Consider the following 22739-nt stretch of genomic DNA (forward strand, 5'->3'; position numbering starts at 1 on the left):
ACAATCAGCCACTTACAGAGGTCTGTGGACTGCCGGAAGCTTCAGCAGGGTACTCAGGAATCAAGCCTTCAGTGGAAACCCCGAGACCTGGACAGAGCTTTGTCCTCTCAAGTCCCATCTGTGGATCCCTACGTAACAGGACTCGAGGGCTTGGTGGTGGGTGAGTTTTAGGTGACTTTGGTCAAGCTCTTTTTTCCCACAGATACCACAGTTCTTTGTTGATGGTAACAATTCTATGAGGGCAGTAAACTTTAGAGGTGAGGATACTGGGCTCAGAGAGGATAAGTAAATGGGTACAAAATCACACAGCAAGGGAGAAGCCACATTAAGGCCTGACCTGGGCCTTCTGCCTTCAGGCAAATGTTCTTCACTGTATTATTTCACCTTTCCTTATGCCTGGCGTCCTAATGGGTGGCCTCAAAGCTCTGTTCACCAATAATCCTGAGTGCATCTTTTCTCTGAGGCTAGGGAATTTACACATTTCCTTTCTCTACAAGGAGTAGGACAAAACTGACTTAGACTTGGTGAACAGAGCACAAGGGTTTAGTGCTCATTTAAGCCAGAGGGTTTCAAATTCTTCCTTTGGCAGTGAGTATGTGACCCCAGGCAGTTACTTAATTTTTAGAGATTCAATTGCCTTCTGTGAAATGAGGATAGTAATGCTCACTTCAGAGTGCTTTTGTTAAATTGAGCTATTAAATGTAAAATGCTTATGTTTCTGGTACAAAGCAAGGGTAGCTATTTTTGTTGTTTTGGGAAGACAACATGAATGGAGCTGCCCAGGTCTGTTTATTAAAAGGTGAGGTGAGGACGGATCTCAAATAGCTCCCTTTATTAATAATGTAACAGGACCTGTAAGATATTCAACTTCCTTTTTATATGATCACTGAGTTACTGATATCAAAGTCCTTTCAGCTACCTCTGCAAGATATGTTGCACAGTCAGTTTGGAATAAATATTAATAACTGTCAGATTGCACACACATTTGCAAAGCCAGCAGTGGCAGGTATGCTACTGCTCCAAGGTACCATGGTCTAAGCATGTGTGTAGAGAGACGTGTGATATCTGGATGGCTTTCTCCACTCTGTTGCCACCTCCAACAGCGTGTGTGCTAAGTCGCTCAGTCATGTCCCATTCTTTGCGACCCTATGGACTGTAGCCCGCCAGGCTCCTCTGACCATGGGATTCTCCAGACAAGAATACTGGGGTGGGCTGCCAGGCCATCCTCCAGCAGATCTTCCCAAACCAGGGATCAAACCCACGTCTCTTACATCTCCTGCAATGGAAGGTGGGTCCTTTACCACTAGTGCCACCTGCAAAGCCCAAGCTCCAATGGGGATGATACATAAAGCACGTTTGCTTACATAAGCCTGTAGATTCTTGTGCTTTACCACAGGACAGAGGTTATTTAGGCTTCTCAGAGGCTACTGAATCTGCAATGTCACTTTCTTTCTGAAAGGGAAGTGGTTAACCTTGATGGTCTGTGGGATGGACCCACAGATAGGGTCTGACCTATGTTTTATAAAGAGGCAAACTTCTTACTCTGTACTACCCATATTACATAGATATGTTTTTAGTTTTTAACTGGAGGATAATTGCTTTACAATGTTGTGCTGGTTTCTGCCATATAACAATGTGAATCAGCCACAGTTACATGGATATTTTCACTGAACCCTCAATCTAACCTTTTGTGGAGTAGATGTTATTCTTCCATTTTTATAATCTGGGAAACAGTGATGTTGTGATAGTCTCCCTATGGGACAGGGTGCCTGTCAATAGAGCAAGGATTCTGAAACCAAATCTGTTTGATTTCAGAGCCCATTCTCAGCCTACACCTCACTTCCTCTCCTAGGAAGGCTCACATTTTCCTCTCCTCAGTCCCTTTCAGGCTGCCCCGTTCCTTCCACTCAGAAAACCTGGGACAGGTTTCTGCAGAGTGCCCCTTCCTGTACTGGTGAGAACTAAGAAGGAGGTGCAGGCAGCTGGCGACCCTGTCCTGCGGGACCGGTGCTACATGTTACACTTGAGATCACACACTGCAGCCTGATCAGGATCACCATGGAGGCGGGCGAGCAAAAGCCAAGTGAGACAAATCTTCGTCTCTTGCAGTTCATTATTAAGAGTTATTAGGAACTGCCGCAGCAGCAGCCTCAAAAAAAAAAAAAAAAGTCACTTGGCTTTTAATTTTCAAGGACAGACAGCTGAACAAGGAATGTAAATGAACAGAGTCCAAGGTGGGAGGCAGTCACAGTTCAGCTACTGCTGAGGAGCACGTGAGATGGTATTCTGTGCTGACATGCCTGCTGGCGGCAGCTAGTGATTCGGGGCCTTCCCTCTCCCCCCACCGCCACGCTGTAGGGATGCGGATCTAGTATCCTAGGCCTGCTTACCTCCCTTGGCACATAGTATGCGGCACTCCAGGCTTCCTGGGTGCCCCATCTCCACTCAAACCCTGACCTTTCTGGACGGCATCTCTGCTGCTGTGCCAGAAGTGAATGAGGCACAAAAATCAAAGATTTTACTGGGCCCTCCTGGGTCTGCAGGGATTTCTTCTCACTCAAGTCATTTTTTTCCAATAGCCCATTAATGTGAATAGCGCAGGAGAGTCCTAATAATAATACGTTCCTATTTATAAATGCCTCTGAAAGTTAGCAACCCAAGTGATTAGCTTATCACATAAAAAACATGTTTGGGCCTCTGAGCCAGGTAGGTTTTACTTACTTGATTTTTAAATCAGATTTTTGTTTTGCAATTCAAAAGCTGTATAGGAAAATTGTAGAAACACATGTAAATCCAGACTATTAGCTTGAACTTCAACAGAGACAACTCTGTTTTCCAAATGAAGTGTGATGGAATCTCCCCAAACCACTTTCTCTGACCACTGCTTAGCGTACAGAGTGGCAGATCACAGACTGTAGATGAGGTCCTGCCAAGCCTGGCCCTGAATGCCAAGCCCAAGACCTGTTTGTGGCTGAACAAGGCAAAATCCATGCAAATGCCATTCCCTGGGGTGACATCCAAACAAGAACTGTTGCCACAGTACAGGCATATTCAGAACTTAGACTGTTAAATACATACCTATATGAGTCAGATATCCATTGTGATTGCTACAAACTAAGTAATTATTGATAATTATATGTGTTTATAACTATACCTACATAATAGAAATTTTTATTTCTAATTCTCACCTTGAATTCTAATACATTTAAAGTTAATTGTAGAGTTTTAGACTTTTGATCCTGCCTCCTCGGTCCCTGTAACTGTGAATCACTAACAGGAAAGATATGTTTGGGAGGCAGTGTGGCTGGAATTAAACCACACATTACAGAGTCAGGACATGCTTGTTCTCTGCATCTGGCCTTTGCCAAATCACTTGGTCAATATGCAGGACTATGTCAACACACTCCCCTTTCCTCCAGAAATGATTTTTTAAACTGAATTTCTCAAACTTTATCGCTACCTACGACTAAGTCTTAAACATTTCTGCTGTAAAAGGGATAGTTCTTACAACCCTGCAGGTCACAGGAAAGGTTTCTGTGTTTTGACTAGCTCCACCCAGAAATGATTAATCTTTGCCTTGACTCTTAGCATATGCTGGGGGCCAGCTGTTCAACTCTCAAGTGGTCTGTGCTCAGGAACTGATGCTGACAGTAATTTTGACTAAAGTCCAGCCTGCTTATGGAGGCAGGGTTGCTGTCTCCCAGCACCTGTGAATTATTGACAACATGAGGAGCTCAGAGCTTCCTTGTAGTAGTGACAGAAGTCTCATCAAGGGGACATTCTGGGCTCTTCTATCTGTGTGCACTCACAGATTCTGGTTTCCTAACTTTACTGTTGGGTGGTACATAGAATATATCACAATACTAAATTCAGATAAATGATTTTGGTGGGATTTTTCTTTTTTGCAGGAGTCTATACATGTCTACCCTTAAACTTGACTAATGATGACAATATCTCCTTTTAAAAGAATAAATGACCTAGATGAAATATTCAAAGTGATATCTAGACCTGAAGATTTTGCCAGTGATGAAAGTGTGCCAGTATCTGTGAAGTTAAACCACACAGCACAGAGTCATTGAGCTCTTAAAAATAGGTAAGAAATGTTGGCACAGTTATTGACTTCAAATCATGTAAGTGACTATTTATATGAGCGCTGCCATGGAATAACTGGTGGCAGGGAGGACTGTTTCAGATACTGTGCATAATGTCAATCAAGTGTGTACTGAAAATACTGGGAGTTCCTTGTTTTGGTTTTTGAAAGATTTGGGGCTCTACCCTCCGCCTAATTAATCAGACTCTCTGAGAAAAAGACACAGGAATATGCATTTTTATAAATGCTTGGGCAGCTTGGCCATGAAGTCCCCCACCCTCTAGCTGTGCTCTATTTTAAAAAACCCAATTCAAGCATGGTAACTATGAAAGGCCAAGGAATGAGGGAAATTTATTTAAAATTAGTTGAATTCTGACTGTTTCACTTGCCAGGTAAGAAATGTACCTACTTTATATGATTTTGAGGGAAATGAGTTAACAAGACCTAGTACTTAATGAGTGCTCAATATTAGTAATTATTTTTATAATACAACAGAGCCAGATCCCAAGAGAATCCATAAGTGGTCCAGAATTCTGAGTTACTGTAATGATTCTAAACTTCTGGGGAGTTATAACACCCCTTAAAGACATATTAACTTTATGGTCCTAGGTATTTAAAAATGTGGTAGAACATAAAATTATTCTTAAAATCAGAGATTTTTTATTTGAAAATTCTATATAACCTAAGTCATAAAAGGGCTGCCTTTGTGGTTCAGGTGGTAAAGAATCCCCCTGCAATGCAGGAGACCCAGGTTCGATCCCTTGGTAAAGAAGATTCCCTGGTGAAAGGAATGACAATCCACTCCAGTATTCTTGCCTGGAGAATTCCATGGACAGAGAAGCCTGGAGGGCTCTAGTCCATAGGATTGCAAAGAATCAGACTTGACTGAGTGACTTTCACTTTCTATGTCATAAAAAGACACCAGAGATCTGGTTTATGGTCCTAATTTTACTAATGACTGAAAGACATCCTTGCTTAAAAAACACACATATTCCTCTCTATTCTTTCCTCTCTTCTATGCACTTTTTGTTTCACTCTTTGAGAATTCAAATGGAAATTTTACTTATGTACTAATTTCTCTGTCACTAAGGACTTTAAACAAGATTTTGTCTTTGTAATATTTATTTACCTCAGTAAATATGAAACCCAAACTTCTCACTTACACAAACTCACCTCACTGGCTCATATGAAAAGAAACCTTGTTTGGCATACAAGTGAAGTTTAAGAGATCAGGGAATTACTGATGTTTGATTGATTAATGACTAGTTAGAGGAGTTATAAAAACTGAAAAAGGGAAACACACTTAAAATGTCTACCCATAAAAATTTGTCCCTGAAAAAGAAATGGAGACAATGACACTGACCTACTCTTAGAAGAGAAGAAAAGACGTAAGTCAAAAGCTCAAGAGGATTCATGCTGGCAGGTCAGAACACCTGCTTCTACTCATTTTTATCACCAGGGTAGCTTCGGAAAAGTACCAGATTGCGAGCTCTGCTCTGGGTTTCTGTTTCCTTGGTCTAGAATGCAGCCTGAGCACTGACATTCATTAAAGCTCTCCAACCAGACTGAGACCCAGTAACCAACTACACAGAGCCTTCGATTCACCCTCTGTGTAAGGACAGTGGTACCTTCCCTGTATTAGTCGAGAAAACACATGAATAGCTCTAACATATAGGTCAACAAAATCGACATTGTGGGGATTCAGGATGGAGACAAGATGGCGGAGGAAGAAGGATGTGAGCTCACCTCTTCTTAGGAAAACACCAAAATCACAACTAACTGCTGAACAACTATCAACAAAAAAATGCTGCACCCTAACAAAAAAGATACCCTACATCCAAAGACAAAGAAGGAAGTCCATTATTATGATGGTAGGAGGGCACGGTTGTGATAAAATCAAGTCCCATGCCCACTGTAGGGGATGGGGGGGTGCGAGCCAAAGACTGGAAAATAATTATTTCACAGAGGTTCTCCCACAGAAGTGAAAGTTTGGAGTCCCACATCAGGCCTCCCAGACTGATGGTCTCGCAACAGGGGTGGAGCCTCCAGAAAGTCTGGCTTCGAAGGCCAGCAGTGTTTGATCTCAGGACTTCCACAAGACTGGGGGAAGAAGAAACTCTGCTCTTGGAGGGTGCACACAAGGTCTATGTGCACCAGGAACCAGTGAAAAAAGCAGTGATTTCAGAAGAGCCTGGGCCAGACCTACCTGCTAGTACTGGAGGCTCTCCTCCAGTGGAGGAAGAGGCAGCTTGGCCCCCTAGGGAACAAAGACGCCGGCAGTAGCAGTTCTGGGGAGTGCTCATTGGCGTGAGCCCTCGGGGCAGACCACCATCTCACCAAGACCTGGCCCCACTCAACAGGATCCCCTTCTAGGACACCTCAGGCCAAATACCCAACATGGTAGGCACACACTCCTGCTCAGCAGCAGATAGCATGCCTAAAGTCTTCCTGAGCATATAGCTGCCTGTTAAACCCCTTGACATGGTCCTGGCCACCAGACAGACAAAACTCAGTTATACCCAGCTTGGGGGGAGGCAAAATCACTCAAATCACTGAATGATATAACCTAAATGAGATAAAAGATAATATACAATATAGAAATATTATTTATGCCTAGCACACAGGGGAACTACATGATAAACTAAAAAAAAAAATTCCCTTTCTGATCAGAAAAGTTTCCATTCTCATTTTCTGATGGTTTCTATTCCTTTTGACATTTTGCGAGTTGATTTCAGTGTAAATAATAATTTCCTGCATCTTATACCAACTTTCAGTTTACAAAGTGCTCTGAAATCCATATTACTTAATCCTCTTATCAGCTCCCTAAATTGTCATGATTATGCCTATTTTGCAGGCAAGAAAAGCATGGCTAAGTCAAGAAGTTGATTCCAGCAAAAACATGAATAATGGTTAGAAGTTCTATCTCCTGAATTCAGTTCTAAAGTTCTTGTTTCTAAAGAAGAGTCTCAAATCTACCCTTAAACCTAAAGCAACTAGAGAAAGAAGAACAAACAAAACCCAAAGTTAGTAGAAGGAAAGAAATCATAAAGATCAGAGCAGAAATAAAGACAAACAATAGCAAAGATCACAGAAACTAAAAGCTGGTCCTCTAAGAAGATGAACAAAATTGATAAACCTTTTAGCCAAAATCATCAAGAAAAAAGGGAGAGGGCTCAAGTCAATAAAATTAGAAATGAAAAAGAAGTTACAGTGGAAGCCACATCAATACAAAGGATCATGTGACTATTACAAGCAACAATACACCAATAAATTGGACAACCTAGAAGAAATGAAAAAATTCTTAGGTACAATCTCCCAAGACTGAGCCAGGAAGAAGTAGAAAATATGAACAGACCAATTACAAGCACTAAAATTGAATCTGTAATTTAAAAATTCCCAACAAATAAAAGTCCAGGACCAGATGTCTTCACAGGCAAATTCTATCAAATATTTAGAGCAGAGTTAACACATAACCTTTGATACCCTTCCAAAAAATTGCAGAGGAAGGAGCACTTCCAAACTCATTCTCTGATGTCACCATCACTCTGATACTGAAACCAGATGAAGATACCACACACAAAAAAAAATTCAGGCCAATATCACTGATGAACATAGATACAAAAAATCCTAAACAAAATACTAGCAAATCAAACCCAACAAAACATTAATTTGATCATATACCATGATCAAATGGGATTTATCCCAGAGATGCAAAGATTTTTTCAATATCCACAAATTAATTAGTGTGAACTACCCCATCAACAAATTGAAATATAAAAACCATATGGTCATATCAATAGATACAGAAAAAGCTTTTGACAAAATCCAACACTCATTTGTGATAAAAAACTTTCCAGAAATTGGACACAGAAGGAATGTACTTCAACATAATAAAGGTCATATATGACAAACATACAACTAATATCATAATGGTAAAAAACTGAAAGCATTTCCTCTAAGATTAGAGACAAGATCAGGATGTGCACTCTTGCAGTTTTATTCAACATAGTTTTGGAAGTCCTAGCCATGGCAATCAGAGAAGAAAAATAAAAAGAATCCAAATTAGAAAAGAAGGAAGACCTTCACTGTTGGCAGATGAAATGATACTATGCATAGAAAATCCTAAAGATGCCACCAGAAAACTACTGGAGCTCATCAATAAATAGGTGAAGTTGGAAGATACACAATTAAAGTACAGAAATCTCTAGCATTCCTATACACTAACAATGAAAGATCAGAAAAGGAAATTAAACAGTCCCATTTACCATAACATCAAAAAGAATAAAACGTCTAGAAATAAGCCTACCTAAGGATGCAAAATTTTTGTACTCCAAAAACTATAAGATGCTGATGAAAGAAATTGAAGATGACACAGATGGAAAGATATACCATGTTCTTGTATTAGAAGAATGAATATTGTGAAAATGACTATGTTACCCAAGGTAATCTACATAGTCAATGAAATCCCTATCAAATTACCAATAGCACTTATTTTCATGGAACTAGAACAAAAAGTCTTAAAATCTGATGGGGACACAAAAGATCCTAAAACCAAAGCAATCTTAAGAAAAATGGAGTTGGAGGAATCAATTCCCTGACTTCAGACTATACTACAAATCTACAGTAATCAATACAGTACAGTACTAGCACAAAAAAAAAAAAGTATAGAAAGCCCAGAAATAAACCCATGCAACTGTGGTCAATTAATCTATGTCAAAGGAGATAAGATTATACAATGTAGAAAGACAGTCTCTTCAATAAATGACGCTGAGAAAACTGGACAGCCACATGTACAAAACTGAAATTAGATCATTCTTTACCACTATATACAAAAATAAACTCAAAATGAATTAAAGATCTAAATGTAAGATTGGATGCTATAAAACTTCTAGACGAAAACATAAGAGAAACACTCTTTGACATAAATCACAGCAATATTTCTTCAAACTATCTCCCAGAATAATGGAAACAAAAACAGAAATAAATGGGACCTAATTCAATTTAAAAGCTTTTGCACAGTCATGATAACCGTAAGCAAAATGAAAAGCCCACATAATGGAAGAAAATATTTGCAAATGATGTAACTGACATGGGATTAATATTGAAAATTTATAAACAGCTCATGCAGCTCAATATAAAAAAAAAAAACCCAAACAACCCAATCAAAGAATGGGCAGAAGATCTAAGTAGACATTTATCCAAAGAAGATATACAGATGGCTAAGAGGCACATGAAAAGATCCTCAACATGTCTGATGATTAGAGAAATACAAATCAAAAGCACATTGAGATATCACTTTACACCAGACAGAACGGTCATCATCAAAACGTCTACAAACCAAAAAATGCTGGCGAGAGTTTGTAGAAAAGGGAACCCTTCCACCCTATTGGTGGGAATGTAAATTGGTAAGCCACTATGGAGAAACATATGGAGATTCCTTAAAAAACTAAATATAGAGCTACCAAATGATCTAGCAATCCCACCCCTGGGCATATATGCAGAGAAAGCCATGGTTCAAAAGGATACATGCACCCCAGTGTACATTGCAGCACTATTTACAACAGCCAAGAAATGGAAGCAAAATAAATGTCCATTGATGGAGGAACAGATAAAGAAGATGTAGCATATACATACAATGGAATATTACTCAGCCACTAAAAGGATGACATAATGCCACTTGCAGCAACATGGATGGACCTGGAGATTATCGTACTAAATGAAGTCAGTCAGAGATAGACAAATATCATACATATTGCTTGATTTCAGAATCTAAAAAAAAAAAAAAGATACAAATGAACTTATTTACAAAACAGAAAACACACTTATGGTTACCAAAGGGGAAGGGTGGCAGGGAGGGATACATCGGCAGTTTGGGACTAGATACACAATGCTAGATAACCAACAAGGACCTACTATATAGCATATGGAACTTGGCTCAGTATTCTGTAATAACCTAAATGGGAAAAGAATTTGAAAAAGAATAGGTAAATACATAAGTGAATCCCTTTGATGTACACCTGAAACACTGTTAATCAACTATACTCCAATATAAAATAAAAATTTTAAAAATCAACATTCTGTTATTGAATAAATTACTTTTCACTTTGATATTGTTAACTTGAACGTTTGCACTTTGCAGGGTTACCCCTGGAACTTAGTCTTCCTATGATGTATCTGAAATCCTGGTATGTTTCAAGTTCAAAGAAAGATTAATTCCAATTAAAACAGAAAAATAAGGTGTTTATTCTTCAGGGAACACAGGCAGAGAAGAGAATGAACAACAACCAGCAGTACTATTTGATTTCTTTTCCAAACTGTAAGTTGCTACATGTTCTCAAAAGGAAATGGTAAACACTCCACTCAAACATACTGGGAACATACAGTTCCATAATAGCATTATTTTTCAGAACAATGTTCATGAATGTTCAAGAGTGGGTTCAAGGTTCCCCTTCCTTCTTCAAGCTCCTAGCTTCATGGCATTTGCTAAAATTTTCTAAAGTCTCTGATTCTAATTCTTGATGTTAATAGAAGCATTTTGAACCTTCCAAAGAATTCTGGTGGTTTACCTGAGATGGGGCTCTTGAATTTCTCAGTCACTTGCTGACCCTCTTGCTCTCAGTCCTGAGAAGAACCCTGAACCAACTAGCTGGTTGTACAGCAAAGAAGTTCTGTTCCAACCTGGCTGTCTCTTGAGACCTGCATTAATATGGTTCTGGAGTGGATCAGATTATGTATGCTGGGTACCCTGAGAGTTCTGCTTGTTTGCTTACCCAGATTAAAAGGCTGATGCAGATTATAGTGGTGGACATTCCAATGTGTGCCTGATCAAGTAAGGGGTTACAAGGCTGATTGACTTAAAGGAAATCTCCTTGCTCTGGTCAACCAGCAACTGGATGATGAACATTATATCTGACAGTTTCCAGTCGGTGCACATGAGATAATGGTTCCACTTAGCATGGAGATATTTAGTAAGCTGAGGCCACTGTGAGTGGCCAATTTGGTCACCTGAGTCTGTGTTACTCTGGATAACGACTATTGCTACTGAAGAATAACAGTCCTAGTAACTCTGGTCAGCATAATATACCTAATTATGGTAGTAAGGAGCCTAAACTTAAATAAGTGAAAGTGTTAGTCATGTCTGAGTCTTTGTGACCCTGTGGACTGTAGCCCACCAGGCTCTTGTGTCCATGGAATTCTCCAGGCAAGAATACTGGAGTGGGTTTACATTCCCTTCTCCAGGAGATCTTCCTGAGCCAGGGATTAAACCCCTGTCTCCCCCATCTCAGGCAGATTCTTTACCATTTGAGGCACCAGGAAAACCCCAAACTTAAGTAAGACCTGCTTACTTTACTTACTCTACTTCCATTTGCCATGCACTGGCCATGTGACCTCAGCACAACTTCTCTAAGCCTCTAAAACCTCACCTGTAAAAATGGGAAAATACAAGTCCTCATTTTATATGGCTGATAAGAAGAACAAAAGAAGTGATGTGAAAAGGCTTAATGTGGTGTCTAGAAATTGGTAGGTATAACAAATGCTGTGTTATTATATTTTGAAATCTTTGTGGAGATTTCTTAAAAAACTGGAAATAGAACTGCCATATGACCCAGCAATACCACTTCTGGGCATACACACCGAGGAAACCAGATCTGAAAGAGACACGTGCACCCCAATGTTCATCACAGCACTGTTTATAATAGCTAGGACATGGAAGCAACCTAGATGCCCATCAGTAGACGAATGGATGAGGAAGCTGTGGTACATATACACCATGGAATATTACTCAGCCATTAAAAAGAATTCATTTGAATCAGTTCTAATGAGATGGATGGAACTGGAGCCCATTATACAGAGTGAAGTAAGCCAGAAAGATAAAGACCATTACAGTATACTAACACATATATATGGAATTTAGAAAGATGGTAACGATAACCCTATATGCAAAACAGAAAAAGAGACACAGATGTACAGAACAGACTTTTGGACTCTGTGGGAGAAGGCGAGGGTGGGATGTTTCGAAAGAACAGCATGTATATTATCTATAGTGAAACAGATCACCAGCCCAGGTTGGATGCATGAGACAAGTGCTCAGGCCTGGTGCACTGGGAAGACCCAGAGGAATCAGGTGGAGAGGGAGGTGGGATGGGGAATACATGTAACTCCATGGCTGATTCATGTCAATGTATGACAAAACCAACTGAAATGTTGTGAAGTAATTAGCCTCCAACTAATAAAAATAAATGAAGAGCAAAAAAAAAAAAAAGAAATCTTTGTTCTGGTGATAACAAAGGATATATTGATGATATTAAAATCTTTTATTATGGTTTCCTTCAGCAAGGTGATTTATGGTTAATAGACCTTATGTAGGATTATAGGAAAATGTGGTTCTGTCCTTGATGTTCAGAAGTGATAGAAGAGATAAGGACAACAATAGTTAACATTTATGTGGCTCCCTAGGTGAGGCACTACACATACATAGATCCTCATTTAATCCACAGACAACCCTTTAATGTGGGTACTATTGTTATCCCCATTTAACAGATGAGAAAACTGAAGCCCAGAGTAGAAGAAATTTGACCAAAGTTACATAGCCAATAACAAGAGGTGAAGCTAGGATTCAGACCAAAGAGGTGTGACTCTAGCTGGTTCTTAACCACAAGTCCGGGGGGGAGGGGGTGGGTTGATAAGGACTAGACAACTGATATACTTTAAACTTGAACATGGACAAAGAGTTCAAAGAAAATGTACAGAAACAATTATGTTCAACTATGATTGTAACTACATAATGTTAAAACAGCTGATCATTTTGACAGGTCAATGACTGATAAAACATTTTTTTTTAACTCCTTATATTCCTGGCTTCTCCCAGCATTACATTTACACTGTCTACAAAAGTACATAAAAATGGGTTTGAATGAATCTATGTTAAATAATTAAAATTTTTTGATATTTTGAGTCATAATTCTCTTACTCACATAATAAGCCTTTAGTGACACCATGTCCTTGAGAGGGTAAAAAAAATGGTAAGATTTAGTGAAGTAACATTTTCCAAAGAAAAAAGAGAAGGGCAGATCTGGGACTAAAACAAAAAAGCTGAATAAACTGTCACTTTCCTAAGCCATGTTAGTTTGTTAAGAGAAAGATATACCTTAAACACCCTTGCCTCAAAAACAGTTCCGAACTGCCCTGCACAAAATAGTGTCCCCCACTTTGCTTCTCCCTCTCAACCTTCCTTGCATTTGAAACCTGGTTCTTTCTTCTGTGCTTTGTTCTATTTTGGGAACATCCATATCTTGTTGAGTCTTCTCAAATCCTCTCCCTCCTCTTCTCAAGTCCTACTTTAGAGATGGTAAAGCTCAAGGTCCCCCAAGTATCACTAGAGCTAGATATAGCTGAGAAGTATCTAAAAAAAAAACAAAACAAAAAACCTGGGAAAAGATGAAAACAGAAATCCTTGCTCTCACCTCCAGGTAGCCTTAATGAGTCATAAAAGAAACTCCCTGTTAGGTGGCTACTGGTGTGATTCTAAGTCTGTGGCTCTAGACAATACACTGACGGCAGCAACCTGTGTCTTTACCCTGTGGGTGTCTACCGAGCTATTTATTCCACAGAGAAATTCTCTTTTTGAAGAGGTTGCTTTGTGTATTATAAGCTCAGGAGAACACGAAAAACTATTCAAAGTAGGCAAATGGAAAGTGAAAGTCACTTAGTCGTGTCTGACTCTTTGCGACCCCATGGACTACACAGTCCATGGAATTCTCTAGGCCAGAATACTGGAGTGGGTAGTGGATCCCTTCTCCAGGGGATCTTCCCAACCCAGGCAAAGGGAGGCAACTCAATAAGCAATAAAGGTCAGTGCACACAACTTCAACCCAGCCCTGGAGGCAGCAGGTGAGACCTAAGGGGGTTCTAAAAAGTTCTGATAATTGTCCCAGTTCTGATTCCTCTTGCCTTGACTTGGTGTAAAATTTCCCTCAGTAACTCATTCCTGTGAATCACATAGTACAAAATGGCATGTGTCAATCAAAAGTTAAAAATCCATAAAATCTTTGTTCAAGCGATTCTACTTCTGGGAATTTGGAATTGACTTTACAAATGTGAAAGTTTACTTATGGGGATGTTTGTAGCAGAGATTTTATGTTAGAGAAAAATTAGAAACAACTGAATTGCCTGCAGTTTTAATAAAATAAATTGCAATTTCATATAACATAATATTGTGTAATTGTTAAAATTATGATGTAATGATACACTAACAAAAATTTTTGTGATGCACCACTAAGAGAAAAAGCAGGTTATGTAACAATGTCTAGTATGAGTCCATTAAAAAGTGGTGGGTAAATATTTGTCTTTGTATATACATTTTTGTGGAATTTATTAACATATCCTATAATTTTAAATTTTGAAACCTAGGAGATCAAGATGGAATAAGAGGACACGGAACTCATTTTCCCTGAATGAATAATTCTCACTTAAAATGAACTGGAAACTGGCAGAAGAGCCTCTTTACAACCAAGGCTGTAAGAAAGACATATACATACTCTGGTAGAGAGAGAAGAAAAGTGACTGGTTCTAGACCTGGGCCCTTAGAAGGGGACTGAGAGGAAAAGGGAGATGACAAGAGTGAAGGGACCTGTGGAGTGAGTGGGTCAAGACACAGACTGGGCATCCCAGATTCTGGGGATCTATGCGGAGGAGAGAGGCCCCTTTGCCTGGCTGGAGGAACTGGGTCAGATGGAAAGGCTGGAGAAGCCTGGACACTGCACATGTGCTGACTAGCTCTGGAAGTAGGGCAGAGAGAGGCCTCCCCTGGAGGCTACTAGGTTGCCAATGACTGCCTCATTCCACTTCCCAGTCTGAACTGAGCAAATGATCTGGCCCTGCTCACTTCACACCACAGTGCAGTACTGGATCTGGGGCATCCAGGAAAGGGGGGAAGACCAGACCACGGTCACAGAGGTGACCCATTCTGAGGAGGGGCCCCAGGTGGGCAGCGGCATGCCAGGAACCACCCAGATCACCGAGAGCTGCCCCTTGACCGCAGCTAACCTACCGAAACGTGCCGAGTCCACGCAGGTCCTTGCCAGACTACAGTAGTTCTACAATAGGGGTGGAGGTGTGGAGGCAGGCGGCAGGGATCGACCGTGGGAAACAAAGGGGATTCACACCCAAGGCTGCATCTGAGTGAAGCAGCAGATGCCCACGCAGGCTGTGCATTGGACCTCTGTCTACATACAGGCCCCACATGCTTCAGCACAGCCCTCTGGGGCAATGGTCCTGGGAAAGAGAGAGGGAGAAACAGATACTTAAAGGGAAAGGAGTCAGCCTGAGCCTGACCCCTGGGGCTTCTTCTCTAGCAATTTGGTTGCTAGACCTGACCCTGACATTGACCCTAACCAGGCAGTGGTGGCCACCGAGCAGACGGGAAGTCCTGCTTCACTTCTGACACCAGCTCGGCCCTCCACCCCATCTCCAGCCTGACTGCCTACCTAGGTGATGCCCACACACCCTGAGGAAACATGAGACAAGTATATACAAAAAATCCAGTCCTCCCACCAAAGGCATTAGGCACATGCAGTCTGTATAGGGATCCTCCCACATAACAATACCACTTCAAGGCCACAATAACTGTTTAAATTCACAGAGGCAGAGAAAGGTAAGCAAAGTGAAGGGTGGAACTACTCAAAATTGAAAGAGTAAGAGAAAACCTCTGAAAAAATAATAAAACAGGAATAAACAATTTACCAACTAAAGAATGCAAAACACTGGTAATAAATTGAACTAGACACAGCTATGTAAAAAATCGTTGATAAAATTATTAACTGAACTAAGGAAAATAACTGATCGAAATACTTTTCTAGCAAGGAACTAACAAATATAAATGAGACCCATTCAGAAATGAATAATAGCTGAAATAAATAAACCAGAAACATGAATAACATACTAAGTGATACAGAAGAATATGCAAGTGACCTGAAAGATAGAATTATGGAAATCACACAATCAGGACTAGCAGAAAGAAAATTTTTTAAAAATGAAAGCAACTTGATATCTGGAATAATAGTAAGGGTTCTGATATTTTCATTATATGAATTCCAAAAGGAGAAGAGAGAAGGGGATTGAAAATGTATTTGAGGAAATTATGGCTGAGAACCTCCCAAACCTGAAGAAGAAATTAGATACAGGTACAGAATGCACAGAGGATTCCAAACTGCTTCACACTAAGACATATCGTAATTAAAATGGCAAAAATTAGAGAATTCTAAAGATAGCAAAAGAGTCATATACAAGGGAATTCCCCATAAGGCTATCAACTGACTGGTCTGCAGAAATTTTGCAGGCCAGAAGAGAGTGGCATGATATATTCAAACTGCTGAAAGGGAAAAACCTGCAACCTAGAATATTCTATCCAGCAAGATTATAATTTAGACTAGAAAGAGAGATAAAGAACTTCCCAGACAAGCAGACAATTCATCAATAGTAAACATACCATAAAAGAAATGCTGAAGGATCTTCTCTAAATAGAAAAGAAGTAAGAAGCTATAGGAAAGGGAAAATCCCACTAGGAAAGGCAAATATAAGTAAGATATGAGGATCAACCACTTAAATAAATCAGGATCTAGATTAAAAGTCAAAAAATTGTAAAAGCAACTATGACTACAATAAACAGTTAAGTGATAAGCATAAAGATGTAAACTATGATAATAAAAACAAAATGTGGGAGCAGGGAAGCAGAAAATGTAGATCTCTTGGAATGTGTTTGGACTTAAATGACTACAAGTTTAAAACAAGTAAATGTAATTACAGGTCAACATATATGAACCACATATAACCACAAGTCAAAAACCTGCAAGAGATATACCAAAAACCAAAAAGAAAGGAACACAAACACAATAAAAAAAAGTCAACCAGAAGAAAACAAAAGAACAGAGAATAACTATAAAAGCAACCAGAAAACAACTATTAAAATGTTAGTAAATACATACTTATAAATGATTACTTTAAAAGTTAATGGATAAATTCTCCAATTAAAAGACATAGAGTGGCTGACTAGATATAAAAAAGAGACTTCCTTCTGGGCTACAGACACACAGACTGAAAGTGAGTGGACAGAAAAAGTTCTATGTATTAATATATGGGTATGCATATATGTACAGCTGATTCACTTTGCTGAACACCTGAACCTAACATAACATTGTTTTTTGTTTTTTGTTTTTTTTTTCAGATTCAGGCCTGGGTTTTCTTTTTTTTTTTTAATTTTTTTTAATTTTTATTTTTATTTTATTTTATTTTATTTTAAAAAATTTTTTTAAATAGGCTAATTACTTTACATCATTACAGTAGTTTGTAAATCAACTATATGCCAATAAAAATTTTTTAAAAATTGATACCACAGAGATACAAAAAATAAGAGAATAGTATGAAAAGTTATATGCCAATAAACTGAACAACCTAGAAGAAATGGACAAATTTCTAGACACAGACAACTTACCAAGACTATATCCAGAAGAAACACACAATTTGAACAGACTGATCACTAGTAGTCAAACTGAATTTTTAATTAACAAAACTCCTAGGAAACAAAAGTCCAACACCAGATGACTTCACTGGGGAATTCTACCAAACATATAAAAAAGAAATTCTTCTTCTCAAACTATTCCAAAAAATCGAAGAGGAAAAAACACTTCTAAATCCATTCTATAAGGCTACCACTACCCTGATATAAACATCAGACAAAGACAATACAAAAAAAGAAAATTACAGGCCAATATCTTTGATGAATATATATGCAAAAGTCAACAAAATTTTAGTAACCTGAATGCAACAATACATAAAGAGAATGATACATCCTGATCAAGTTGGATTTATTCTAGTGGAATAAGGATGATTCACCATTGGTAAATCAATCAATGTGACATACCACATTAACCAATAGAAGGATAAGAATCATGATTATCTCAATAGATGCCACAAATGCACTTGACAGAATATAACACCCATTTATGATGAAAAACTCTAATCAAAGTTGGTATAGAGAACATTTCTCAACATAATAGGGCTTCCCTGGTAGCTCAGATGGTAAAGAATCTGTCTGCAATGCAGGAGACCCAGGTTCAATCCCTGAGTCAGGAAGGTTCCCTGGAGAAGGGAACCACTACCCACTGTCACTACCCAGTATTCTTGCCTGGAGAATTCCATGCACAGAGGAGCCAGGTGGGCTGCAGCCCACGGGGTTGCAAAAAAGTTGGACACAGAACACCTAGAAATCCCTCTGCAGCCACCCGTCCCCCAGCGGGCACTGCAGCTGGGGTCTGCAGGAGGAACTCTGTCCTTCATCTCTGTCTCCCAAAGTGTGTGTCCCTCTCCTGCAGGGCTGGGGGATGAACTAAGACTCCCTCCACTTTCTTGTAGGGGCGAGGTGGTGTGTCCCCTTCCTGTGCAGCCTTTGGACAGAGCCCTGCCTCCCCATCCCTGTAATCAGATAGTACTTCTTCCCCACTAAGATGCTGCAACAACCTGAATTTCATGGTTTCCACCCTGAACAAGGCAACTTTTCTTATTTCCTTATTTCCATGGGGTCCCACAGAGTTGGACATGACTGTGCGACTGATGTTTTCACTTCACTTTCTCAACATTCTCATTTATGACAGACCCACACCTAGCATCATACTCATCAATGAAAACCTGAAAGCCTATCCTTAAATTCAGGAAAAAGACAAGGATGCTCACTCTCATCACATCTATTTAACACAGTATGCAAAGTCCTAGCCACAGCAATGAGACAAAAAGAAATAAGAAGCATCCAAATTGGAAGGAAAGAAATAAAACTATAACTATTTGCAAATGAAATGATTTTTTATATAGAAAATGCTAAACTCTACTCCAAACCTATTGGGTTCAGTAAATGAATTCAGCAAAGTTGCAGGATTCAAGATTAACATATAGAAATCTGTTGCTTTTCTGTACACTAATAATGAACTATCAGAAAGAGAAAAAAAAATCCTGTTTAAAATTGCATCAAAAATAATAAAATGCCTAGGATAAACTTCACCAAAGAGGTGAAAGACCTATGCTCTGAAAACTATAAAACACTGATGAAGGAAACTGAAGACGATACAAAGAAATGGAAAGATACCCTGTGTTCTTGGACTGTAAGAATATTTTTTTAAATGGCCATACTCAAAGCAATCTACAGATTTAATGTAATCTGTTATCAAAATATCTATGACATTTTTCATGGAACTAGGACAAATCATCCTAAAATTCACATGGTTCCACTATAGACCATGAATTGCCAAGACAATTTGAGAAAAAAGAACAAAGCTGAAGACATCATGCTTCAGGACTCACACTATATTACAAAGCCAAAGTAATCAAAACAGCACGGTACAGGCACCAAAACATACACATGGATCAATAGAACAGACAGTGCAGAAATAAACCCATGCACCTGTGGTCAATTCTGGTCAATTAATCTATTAAAAAAGAGGTAAGAATATATACTATGGAAAAAGTCTCTTCAGCAAGTGACACTGGAATAACTGGGCAGTTACATGTAAAAGAATGAGATAAGAATATTTCCTTATGCCATATACAAAAATAAATTCAAATGGATATACAAAGACTGATTAAAAAAAAAAGATGTTATGATTTACATCAAAAGGTATTCTGCCTATTTTCTCTTCTGAACCTGAAACCATAAAACTTCTAGAAGAGAAAATAGGCAGAACACTGTTCATCTGAAGAAATTAAAACAAACTAATTAAAAAAGATAAAGATACATGAATCTCAATGTTCATAGTAGCACTATTTACAGTAGTGAAGACATGGAAGTAACCCAGTATCCATCAACAGATGACTGGATTAAGAAAATGGAATGTATGTACACATACATGCAATGGGATATTAGCCATGAAAAAGAATGAAATTCTGCCAAGTGCAGCAACATGGATAAATGTAGAGAATATTACACCTAGTGAAGTAAGTCAGAAAAGGAAATACTGTATGGTATCACTTATACATGAAATCTAAAAAATAACACACAGAGTATGTATGCAAAACAAAAACAGATGCACAGATAAAGAAAACAAACCAGTCATTACTACTGGGGAGAGGAAAAGGCAAATTAGGGATATAGTATTAAGATACAAACTACTATGAATAAAATAGATGAGCAACAACAATATATCATATAGCATAGAAATACAGCCAATATCTTGTAATAATAAAATATAATCTGTAAAAATACTGAATCACTATGCTGTAAACCTGAAATTAATATAATATTGCAAATCTTTTACTTAAATAAAAGAGAAAATAATTGGGTAACATAATTGAATAAGATTAAAAGAAACTGAAATAAGATTACTAAAAAATGATGAAACATTCATTACTTAAAAAAAAACAAAATGAAACAAACATATACACATTTGTCTTCTTAATATTATCTTCCATGAACTCTCTTGTTCTAAGCACATCAAACTATTCAGTGGTCCCTTTTCTTTTTTTTTTTTTTTTCATTTATTTTTATTAGTTGGAGGCTAATTACTTTACAACATTTCAGTGGGTTTTTTCCTACATTGACATGAATCAGCCATGGAGTTACATGTATTCCACTCTCTCTGTTTCAATAATTTATATTCCACTCACTTTCTCATACCCAGTATCACATGTCCAAGTTCTACTCATCCTTTAGGACCTAAGTCAAAGTCTAGCTGTCCACAGACCTTCCTAGACACACAATGGAAGCAAGAGATCCCTTTTCTGACCCTGAAACATACATCCTATTCTGTGTCATTTCCTATGTTGTGGTACACCTTTATTTATGTCACAGAACTGCAAGCTTATTGGAGTAGAGGCTGCTTTCACTTTCCATATGTCCAGTACTTGGTATAATATCTGGCACATATTTTTTTTAAACAAATGACTGATTTAAAGAAGGATTACTGTATAAAATGGCCTGAAGCATGGTCATTTAATCAATAGATACTATAACTCATAACACAATACCTTGTCAATGGCATCCTATCAAATATTTGTGAAGAGATGTTTGTCCTAATCATTGGCCATATGGAGACCAAGAGATGAAGGCTGAAACCAGCTCTAGACACCTTCTATCACATTTAGCATGTAATAGTTCAATTAAATATATCAATTATGCTTATATAGCTTTTGAGGTACCCAATAAAAAGTAAATGACATAAAATAATCGATTGTCATGAGAAAAAACAAAACGATGTAAAGTTCAGTATGCACAATTAATGTATGTATAAATACTCATTTCAGTGTTAACAGCATTTATCTCTAGGTGGTAAGGCTATGAATGATTTATGTCTTCTACCATTTGCTCACTGTCCTTTCAAATTTGGTAAACATATACCCCATTTTGTGATATAAAGGGAAAAACTAACATGGCCCTGAAAGGAAGTTTCTGATGACTGAGATCAATTTCATTTAGTACAGTTATTTAACTGAGAAGGAATAGAGAAACCTGTCACCATGGTCTTTGGTCCCACTCTTACCACATACATCCTTGACCCCTTCAAGAGGGGAACAGTATGTAAGATAAAATAATCTTCCTGTGTATAGAAATCTAACTTCAGATTCTTTGGTTTAATACTCTAAAGCGACAAATGAAAAATAAATGTAACATACTAAAACTTGAAAGATAGATACAAGAATGCAAATGAATGTTGGGATTATACTTCTTTTGCATTCTTTGCTTATTAATATTTCCTATTAGGCTTTACAAATAGCTGTGAGAAGAAGGGAAGTGAAAAGCAAAGGAGAAAAGGAAAGATATACCCATTTGAATGCAGAGTTCCAAAGAATAGAAAGGAGAGATAAGAAAGCCTTCCTCAGCAATCGATGCAAAGAAATAGAGGAAAACTATAGAATGGGAAAGACTAGAGATCTCTTCAAGAAAATTAGAGATACCAAGGGAAAATTTCATGCAAAGATGGGCTCAATAAAGGACAGAAATGGTAGGGACCTAACAGAAGCAGAAGATAATAAGAAGAGGTGGCAAGAATACACAGAACTGTACAAAAAAGATCTTCATGACCCAGATAATCACGATGGTGTGATCACTCATCTAGAGCCAGACATCCTGGAATGTGAAGTCAAGTGGGCCTTAGGAAGCATCACTACAAACAAAGCTAGTGGAGGTGATGGAATTCCAGCTGAGCTATTTCAAATCCTAAAAGATGATGCTGTGAAAGTGCTGCACTCAATATGTCAGCAAATTTGGAAAACTCAGCAGTGGCCACAGGACTGGGAAAGGTCAGTTTTCATTCCAATCCCAAAGAAATGCAATGCCAAAGAATGCTCAAACTACCACACAATTGTACTCATCTCACACGATAGTTAAGTAATGCTCAAAATTCTCCAAGCCAGGCTTTAGCAATATGTGAACCAGGAACTTCCAGATGTTCAAACTGGTTTTAGAAAAGTCAGAGGAACCAGAGATCAAATTGCCAACATCCGCTGGATCATCGAAAAAGCAAGAGAGTTCCAGAAAAACATCTATTTCTGCTTTATTGACTATGCCAAATCCTGTGACTGTGTGGATCACAGTAAACTGTGGAAAATTCTGAAAGAGATGGGAATACCAGACCACCTGACCTGCCTCTTGAGAAATCTGTAATGCAGG

General features: G+C 38.5%; 1 protein-coding gene across 15 annotated transcripts in view; it reads right to left on the bottom strand.

Moving 5' to 3' along the window:
• SLC8A1 (solute carrier family 8 member A1) overlaps positions 1 to 22739 on the bottom strand; it is a 455708-nt gene that overhangs the window by 19026 nt on the left and 413943 nt on the right. The window lies entirely within an intron of this gene.

The sequence above is a fragment of the Odocoileus virginianus genome, chromosome 2 (assembly GCF_023699985.2).
Source record: "Odocoileus virginianus isolate 20LAN1187 ecotype Illinois chromosome 2, Ovbor_1.2, whole genome shotgun sequence".
NCBI lineage: Eukaryota > Metazoa > Chordata > Mammalia > Artiodactyla > Cervidae > Odocoileus > Odocoileus virginianus.